Source organism: Lathyrus oleraceus, chromosome 5 (assembly GCF_024323335.1).
Source record: "Lathyrus oleraceus cultivar Zhongwan6 chromosome 5, CAAS_Psat_ZW6_1.0, whole genome shotgun sequence".
NCBI classification, from domain to species: domain Eukaryota; kingdom Viridiplantae; phylum Streptophyta; class Magnoliopsida; order Fabales; family Fabaceae; genus Lathyrus; species Lathyrus oleraceus.
The window spans coordinates 477,180,708-477,189,659 of record NC_066583.1 but is presented as its reverse complement, the minus strand read 5'-3'; the positions used below and the strand labels follow the sequence as shown (position 1 = coordinate 477,189,659).

General features: G+C 38.9%; 1 non-coding gene across 1 annotated transcript; it reads left to right on the top strand.

The window, feature by feature from the left end:
- Positions 1–208: 208 nt before the first annotated feature.
- On the top strand, positions 209–315 carry LOC127088645 (small nucleolar RNA R71). The gene has a single exon (XR_007790473.1). It is a non-coding gene; the product is annotated as a small nucleolar RNA R71 (small nucleolar RNA).
- Positions 316–8,952: the final 8,637 nt, after the last annotated feature.

The window sequence follows — 8,952 nt, the reverse complement described above, 5'->3', positions numbered from 1 at the left end:
CTCGTACATGCCACTTTTCGCCTGAGGTTTTTCTACCATTGTTCTTTCGCTTCCCCACTGATAGTGGTTTTGGGCCATGCTCTCGATAAGTTGATAAGCATCAGCGTAAGGTTTATTCATAAGTGCACCACCTGCGGCGGCGTCTATTATTAACCTCGTGTTGTATAAGAGACCATTATAGAAGGTATGAATTACTAACCAGTCCTTTAAACCATGGTGTGGACAAAGTCTCATCATGTCTTTGTATCTTTCCCATGCTTCGAAAAGAGACTCGTTATCTTTCTGTTTAAATCCATTTATCTGGGCTCTTAACATAGCTGTTTTGCTCGGCGGAAAATATCGGGCAAGAAAGACTTTCTTCAACTCGTTCCATGTGGTGACTGAGTTGGAAGGAAGAGACTGAAGCCATCTTCTAGCGCTATCTCTAAACGAGAAAGGAAAGAGACGAAGTCGAATTTCCTCTGAAGTGACACCATTAGCTTTAACAGTATCAGCGTATTGGACAAATACGGATAAATGAAGGTTTGGATCCTCGGTAGGATTTCCAGAGAATTGGTTCTGTTGCACTGCCTGCAACAGTGAAGGTTTAAGTTCGAAGTTGTTTGCTTCGATTGCGGGTGGAGCAATACTCGAATACGGCTCATCTTGCAATGGAGCGGCGTAATCTCGAAGAGCACGAGCTGGTTCTGCCATCTCGGGTATCGGTGAAGGAAGAAGAATTTTGAGATCAGGAATTTCGATTGGAGGGAGATTGTTTGCAGCACGATATTCCCGAATTCGTCGTAAGACTCGGAGATATAGTTCAATGTCGTTGATTCGTAAGTAGAACGGCTCGCCTTGTGAGCGAGTGTGTGGCATACAAATCAACGAAAGAAATAAAAATAAAAATAAGCCTTAGTCTCTACAGCGTAACAGAAGAGTTACGATATCGACTAAATAAAAGTCCCCGGCAACGGCGCCAAAAACTTGATCGCGACTTTATGAGTCGAATTTGGGGTACAAACTGCAAGTGCACAGTTCTATCGCGTAGTTTTAAAAGATATCGATCCCACAGGGACTTATGAATCGATATACCGTTTTCTAAGGTTACTTCGTAAAGCTAAGGCGGATGATACTTTGATTGTTCGGGGGAAAAGTTAAAACTAAAATAAGATCTAGATTAAATATCAATTAAGCGGATATCGGTATGTAGTTCGTCGTAATTAGGGAATCAAATCTTCGTTGGTTTCTTGGTTTTTTTTTAATATAAATCTTTTCAGTAAATACCATTGATTAAAAGTCTTTTCTCAAACTCTCGCTCTGTTGAATAGACTATGACTTTATATTAACGCAGCTATCACTTATTGGTTAAGTCCAAAATCACTTTTTGAAAACAACAGAATCTATAGAAACTCTTTTTAAGAAAACACTAATCGTTTAAACACCCTCGTCTCAAACTCTCGCTCTGTTGACTTAGATTATATAATTAAATTCAAATGCTTAACTCTCGATCTCACATTTAACTTTTAAAAATACTTTTTGAAAAAGATTAGAATTTAATTAACTCTAAAAATTGCTTTCGCCCTGATTTAGAATTAATGCTCAATTTACTATGTCCAGTTAAAAACTCAAACTCTCGTTCTATTGAATTTAACTTCTTTATGTCTTTTACTCTCGTACAAAAACTTTGTTATTAAACCTGTAAATTGAGACCATAAAAAGAGTGACTTTATTTTTAAACGTAATTTAACCAACTTAGTTTTGATTCCTTCATTCCGCTTACTTTACATACCGATACCTAAATAAATTAGCCGGACATGTTAAACAGACCTAAACAATGCTTAAATAAATCCATCTCAGGCAAATAATATAACTAAACAATAATGCAGGGCATATATAAATTCAAACAATAATTAAAGAACCTGAGTAATTAATAGCAGTCTTGAACACTCCACCACAGACCGGTTGGATTTGTTCTTGAATTCTTCAATCGGACAGGAAAATAAAAAAGTGAAGGAATAAAAATCTAGGATCTAACGTAAGGTTAGATCTAGTAAAAGGTACACAATAATTTCCGGTGTAGAAACTATTGTGTAAAAAATTAATTAAGTGCTTAAAGGAATTGCTGGAAAGGAAAAATAACAATTGCAAATAAAAGTAAAAACTGTAAAAATAATGCTGTAAAGTATGCTTGCACGGCTGGAAGAGAAAAAGCACGAAGAGGAGAGACGGGGAGAGATCCGCAGGGTTTGCCAAAAGCCACTATTTATATTACTCACTTTTTGTAACGGTTTCCAAAAGCTTTCCGTGTAAAAACCCTCACGTTCCAATAGTTAAGCGTAACAATAGGCTTCAACGTGCCTCTGTTGCACTTCTGAAGCCAAAAATATAGGAGAATGGTGTGACGTTCGTCACACCATGTGTTACGCTCGTAACACAAGTAGGCAGGGCGTGATGCTCGTCACACCTTGTGTGGCGCTCGTCACAGGCGCAGCGCCTCCTTTTCTTCCTTTTTCACTTGTGCTTCAAATAAACTACCTGAGATAAATAGAAAGCAAAATACCAAGTAGTATCGAATAAAATGAAATAAATTGAAGTGAATAATAATATAATTTAATTAAATCGAGTCCTAGAATGTGATATTATTTCATGTTATCAACTTGACTGGTCAACTTTTCAAGGTCAAACTTCCAATCTTGATGAATAAATGATTAAGGGGCCTCAAATAGGCTCATATGTGCATAAAATTATAAATTAAAGAAATTACCTTGATTAAATTTGGTCATAGGTTGAGATTGCTTCATGGGCAAGGCACAGTCAAAGCACAGTGCAACTAGGGTTTCCTTGGGAAATAGTCTTCAAGTCCTTTGGTTTATCTTGATCAAATTGGAAAATTGAGATACTTTGGAGACCTATATGATGATTAGTAACTTTGTGGACCATTGCCATGCTTTTTCTCATCTTCATCTAGCCATTGCACTGGGCTTAGGAGCCTCCTAGGAGCATTGGAGCACATGATCACTTGAGCTTCAAAACAAAAAGAGTGAGTGACATATTTTTGTGCTTTTGGTTAGTAATCAAATAAGAAAATCAATAATATACAATACAAGCATGCTTGGTGGTCTCAAACCACTCACACAAGTCCCACCCTAGGGTTAAGGAGCCAAACATGCTATGACCCTTGAGGCAATGCACTTGTGCAATAACATGATGCCATGAGGGATATTAGGGTCAAAATTAGGGTCTTACAATACCAAATGTGAAGATTCCGATGAAGTTCAAAGTCCCTGTCTTTGAAAATTATAAGGGAAATACTTGTCCACTGAGCCAGCTTGCTATGTACGCTAAAAAGATGTCAACCTAAACTCATAATGATCAGTTACTGATCCACTACTTTCAAGACAGTTTGACTGGTGCTTCTCTAATATTGTATATGGGGCTAGATAGTGCAAGTGTTTGTATGTTTAACAATTTGGGTGAAGCTTTTGTGAAGCAGTACAAGTATAATATGGATATGGCGCCTGGCAGAGACCAGCTGAGGTCTATGTCTCAGAAGGATAAAGAGAAGTTTAAAGAGTATGCTCAAAGATGGAGGGAACTTGTTGCTCAGATTAATCCCCCATTGGAAGAGAAAGAGATGACGAAGATTTTCCTGAAGACCCTGAGTTCGTTTTACTATGAACGTATGATTGCCAGTGCCCCTAGTGACTTTACCGAAATGATGAACACTGGGATGAGGTTAGAAGAGGGAGTCCGTGAAGGACGTCTGTCCAAGGAAGAAGTGTCGTCTAGTAAGAAGTATGGTGGTGGTTTCTCCAAAAGAAAGGAAGGAGAAACCAATTCAGTATCTGTGGGAAGGCAGATGAGGCCTCATGTTAGAAGAAATCCTTAACCGCGTCAGCATCAACATCAAGTTTCATCAGTAATTCCAGTGTTTTCCAATAATTCCAATAATCAATCTATTCCAATTCAGCAACAACAATGAACCAACTACAACAACAACAACAATAACAGTAATCAATAACAGAACTTCGAGAGGAAGAAGGTCTCCTTTGACCCTATTCCTATGTCATATGCCGAACTATATCCATCTTTGGTTCTCAAGAACCTACTCCAACCAAGAAATCCACCTCAAATTCCTGAGCCACTTCCATGGTGGTACAAACCTGAACTCCGTTGTGCCTTTCACTAGGGAGCCCCTGGCCATGACATAGAAAACTGCTACCCGTTGACGTATGAGGTACAAAAGCTTGTAAAGAGTGGGATAGTATCCTTTGAGGACCGTTCATTGAATGTGAAAGCCAATCCGTTGCCCGCTCATGGTAATGCTTCAGTCAATATGGTAAATGGTTGTCCTGGAGAGTATAAGGTTTATGATGTTTGCCATATCAGACAGTCTTTGGTTGCAATTCATAGGGATATCTGTTTGGTAAGTGACTGTGAACATGACCATGATGGTTATGTGATATGCAGCATGAACCCTCGAGGATGTGTCATTGTCAAGAGGGATATTCAGAGGTTGATGGATGAAGGGCTTATCCAAATTTGTCAGTCAAGAGAGGTAGATGATGTCAATGTAATTGTGCTGGTGTTTAAGACCTCTGAGCGGGTAGTAATTCAATTTGTTAGTAGCAGCAACAACAACAATAGATCGGTATCTCCATTGGTTATACGGTTAGCGGGTCTTGTCCTGTATGAATCCGATAAAGCTGTGCCGTATCAGTATAATGCCACAATGATGGAGAATGGTCAAAAGGTTTCGTTGCCTGTGGCAAATTCTGTGGTGAATATAGCTGACATTGCAAAGGTGACCCGTAGTTGTCGTGTCTTTGGTCCGATCTTTCCAAGAGAAGTAGAGGTTGCAGTCAGTAAGAAGATAGATGTGCCTGTGGTGAACCCAGTTAGTGCTCTAGTGTGTCAATATGGTGAATCCAGTAAACTGAAGCCTAATGATGATGATGATGTATTGAGATTAATCAAGAAAAGTGAGTTTAATATGGTGGAGCAGCTGCTCCAAACACCGTCAAAGATTTCAGTGTTGTCTCTGTTGATGAATTCTGAAGCACACAGAGAAGCATTGCAAAAGGTACTAGAGCAAGCCTACGTGGATCATGATGTTACTGTGGATCAGTTTGACCACATTGTTGCTAACATCACTGCTTGCAATAATCTGAGCTTTTGTGATGAAGAACTTCCCGGGGAAGGTAGAAATCACAATTTAGCACTACACATTTCAATGAACTGCAAGAAGGATGCGTTGTCTAATGTGTTGGTAGATACTAGTTCTTCTCTGAATATACTTCCGAAATCAAATCTTTCCAGACTCTCCTATCAAGGCCCTCCTATGAGATATAATGGCGTGATTGTCAAAGCGTTTTATGGTTCTCGCAAAACCGTCATTGGAGAAGTGGACCTTCCAGTAAAGATAGGTCCGAGTGATTTCTAAATTACCTTCTAGGTAATGGATATCCACCCGATCTATAGCTATTTATTGGGGAAGCCATGGATTCACGAGGCAGGGGCTGTGACGTCTACTCTGCACCAGAAGCTCAAATTCGTAAATAACGACAAGCTTGTCGTTGTTGGTGGGGAGAAGACACTGTTGGTGAGCCATCTGTCATCTTTCTCGTATGTTGAAGCTGAGGAGGAGGTTGGAACTTCATTCCAAGCCTTGTCTATTGCTGAAGTGAAGAAAGTTGGGGCACCCATGTCTTCTTTCAAGGATGCTCAGAAGGCTATTGAGGCTGGCTGCACTAATTAATGGGGTCGCATGGTAGAGGTTACTGAGAATAAGAACAAGGTTGAATTGGGATTTCAACAAAGACCGTCCAATGTCAAGGCTGAAGAAGTGCAACCTAGTTTCCCTAGTGGAGGGTTCATCCTTGGTAATGAACAACACTCAGCTGCTGCAATTGAGGATGATGAAGACGAAGACTGTGCCAACTTTGTGACGCATGGCGAGACTTGCAACAATTGGGTTGCTGTTGATATCCCTGTTATCGTTCACCGCTCTAAGTAATTTGTTTTCATGTTTTAAGGAAAAATCCTTCTCATATGCCTAAGGGAGAAGTGAACGTTGTTAGGCATTTTCAATTATCATTAATAAAATGCAATTTTAGTCATCCACATCTATGATGTTTTATTTTACTTTTTGCTTTTCTGAAAAATGGTAATCCCAAAAACATAAATAAGTAAATAATAATTGTCCATATGCATAATATTTGGTCACAATTCACTTCTCTAAAATAAAAATATCAAATCATTATGCAGGTTGGTTCCCAAACCCATTGAATACATTCATCCTACTCCCTCTCCAAACTTTGAGTTTCCTGTGTTTGAGGCCGAGGAAGAGACCGATGAAGAAGTATCTGATGAATTGTCTTGTCTACTTGAGCACGAGGAAAAAGCCATTCAGCCGTTCGAAGAGCAGATTGAGTTAGTCAACTTGGGTTCTGAGGATGATGTGAAGGAAGTCAAGATTGGATCTCAGTTGTGTCCAGAGGGTAAGAAGGGATTGATTGATCTTCTTTGAGAGTATTCATATGTTTTTGCTTGGTCCTATCAAGACATACCTGGGTTGGATTCTGAGATTGTGGAGCATAAATTGCCGTTGAAGCCAGAATTCCCTCCAGTCAAGAAGAAATTGAGAAGAAATCATCCTGACATGGCAGTGAAGATCAAAGAAGAAGTGCAGAAGCAGATCGATGATGGTTTTCTTGTTACTGCTGAGTATCCGCAGTGGGTGGCCAATATTGTGCCTGTTCCAAAGAAGGATGGAAAAGTCCGCATGTGTGTTGATTATAGAGATTTGAACAAAGCTAGCCCGAAAGATGATTTTCCCCTGCCACACATTGATATGTTGGTAGACAATACAACTAAGTTTAAAGTATTTTCGTTCATGGACGGATTTTCCGGTTATAATCAGATCAAAATGGCACCCGAAGATATGGAGAAGACCAAATTCATTACGCCCTGGGGAACACTCTATTATAGAGTGATGCCTTTCGGTTTAAAGAATGCTGGTGCGACTTACCAGAGAGCCATGACCACTCTTTTTCACGATATGATGGATAAAGAAATTGAAGTATATGTTGATGATATGATTTCCAAATCAAGTGATGAAGAATAACATGTTGAGCCTTTGTTGAAGTTATTCCAGCGTTTGAGGAAGTACAAACTCCGCTTGACTCCCAATAAGTGTACATTTGGTGTTCGTTCTGGTAAGTTGTTGGGCTTTATTGTCAGTGAGAAGGGTATTGAAATTGATCCTGCCAAGGTCAAAGCAATACAAGAAATGCCTGCGCCCAACACTGTGAAGCAAGTAAGAGGTTTTCTTGGTCGCTTGAATTATATCTCAAGATTTATATCGCATATGACTGCTACGTGTGCGCATATATTCAAGCTTCTTCAGAAAGATCAGTCTTGTGATTGGACCGAAGATTGCCATAAAGCTTTTGATAGTATCAAAGAGTATCTGCTTGAGCCTCCGATTCTGTCTCCGCCTGTTGAAGGAAGACGATTGATCATGTATTTGACTGGGCTTGATGAAAGTATGGGTTGTATTTTAGGTCAGCAAGACGAATCTGGAAAGAAAGAATATGCTATTTATTACTGTAGCGGGGTATTCATTACATTTAGATTTATTGACTAAATCAAAAGTAAATCATACAATTCGAGTCGCCACCACACTTCTATTTATCCAAAGGAAATGTTAGAAAGCGAACAAAAACCAAGAAGTTTTATCAAATCAAAAACTAATAAAAATGTCAGAGATCTGGGTAAGGGGGTTGGTTATGCAATGGGAAGGTTTTAAGCACCTAAAACATCCTTAGTACTCTAAGGGAGCCCTTTTTGCAAATGTTGTATGGTAGGTTGGTATTTGTGAAAATATTTGTGCAAACATGATTGGGGAGATGAGAAAAGAATATACAAATTATTTATAATTTTGTTGTTTGAACGGATGAACCCATTGTCTACGTACCATCACAAAGGTAGGATCAAAACCTCGTAGTTCGGGGTAAAAATCTCAAAAAGATATGGGTGAATTGATTTGGTCAAAAGCCTTAAGGTCTTTTGTTATCAAAGGGAGAAAACTCAACCTAAACCAACAATCCACCATGTCAGGAAAGCTTCAACATACTAGTGAGGGATCCATCCTATAATAAGTATGGAAGACTTTTAGTCCAATCACTAAGGATAAGGTGAGGTTTACATCAACCACTATGATAACTCAAACCTATGGCTAATGTTTATGATTTTTTTTAACAAAGGTGGTCATTGGAACCACAAAAACAACTTGAGTGAGTTGTATTTCCAAATTAGAAGTATTCACAAAATGAAGTCAAAGTTGACTTAAGGTTCATTCAACATAAGTATTAATGAAAAGAGTTTGAAAAATCAAAGGCATATGGCCTAGGTTTCTAGTTTTCAAAACAATGTCAATGTTTGCACAAAATGAGTTTGGCTTGGGTTGGAGTGGAGAGAAGAAGAGAAGGGCTAATCCTAAACATGCAAAGATGAGAGAAGAGAATAAAACCCTTAGAGTTCCTTTCTTGAGATCATAAAGATGATTCAAGATGCTCCTTTCCTTTGGACTTAGCAAGCAACAAACAATTAACTCAAGCAATCAAGAAAATATTCAATCAAGCTCCTAGGATCTCCATTTGGCTTGTCTTTCTCTTAACTTGGATGTTCATGACAATGGTCCTTCTAACTATCTCAAATTTGGAATCCCTATCACACAAGAACAAACAATCAAAAAGTTCACAATGTAATAAGAGGAAGGGACAAAGAGAGAGTTTGGATTAGGGGTCCTTTCAAGTCAACTTCAAGATTAAGCATTCTAAAGGCATGAGGCCTAGTTGATCTTCAACAATTTTAGAATTCTAAAGGCATGAGGCCTAATTGCTCTTGAACTCCATTAAGCATAGGTAAGGTCCTAAATCTAAGTCCTTTCTCCTTTTTGCATTGGAT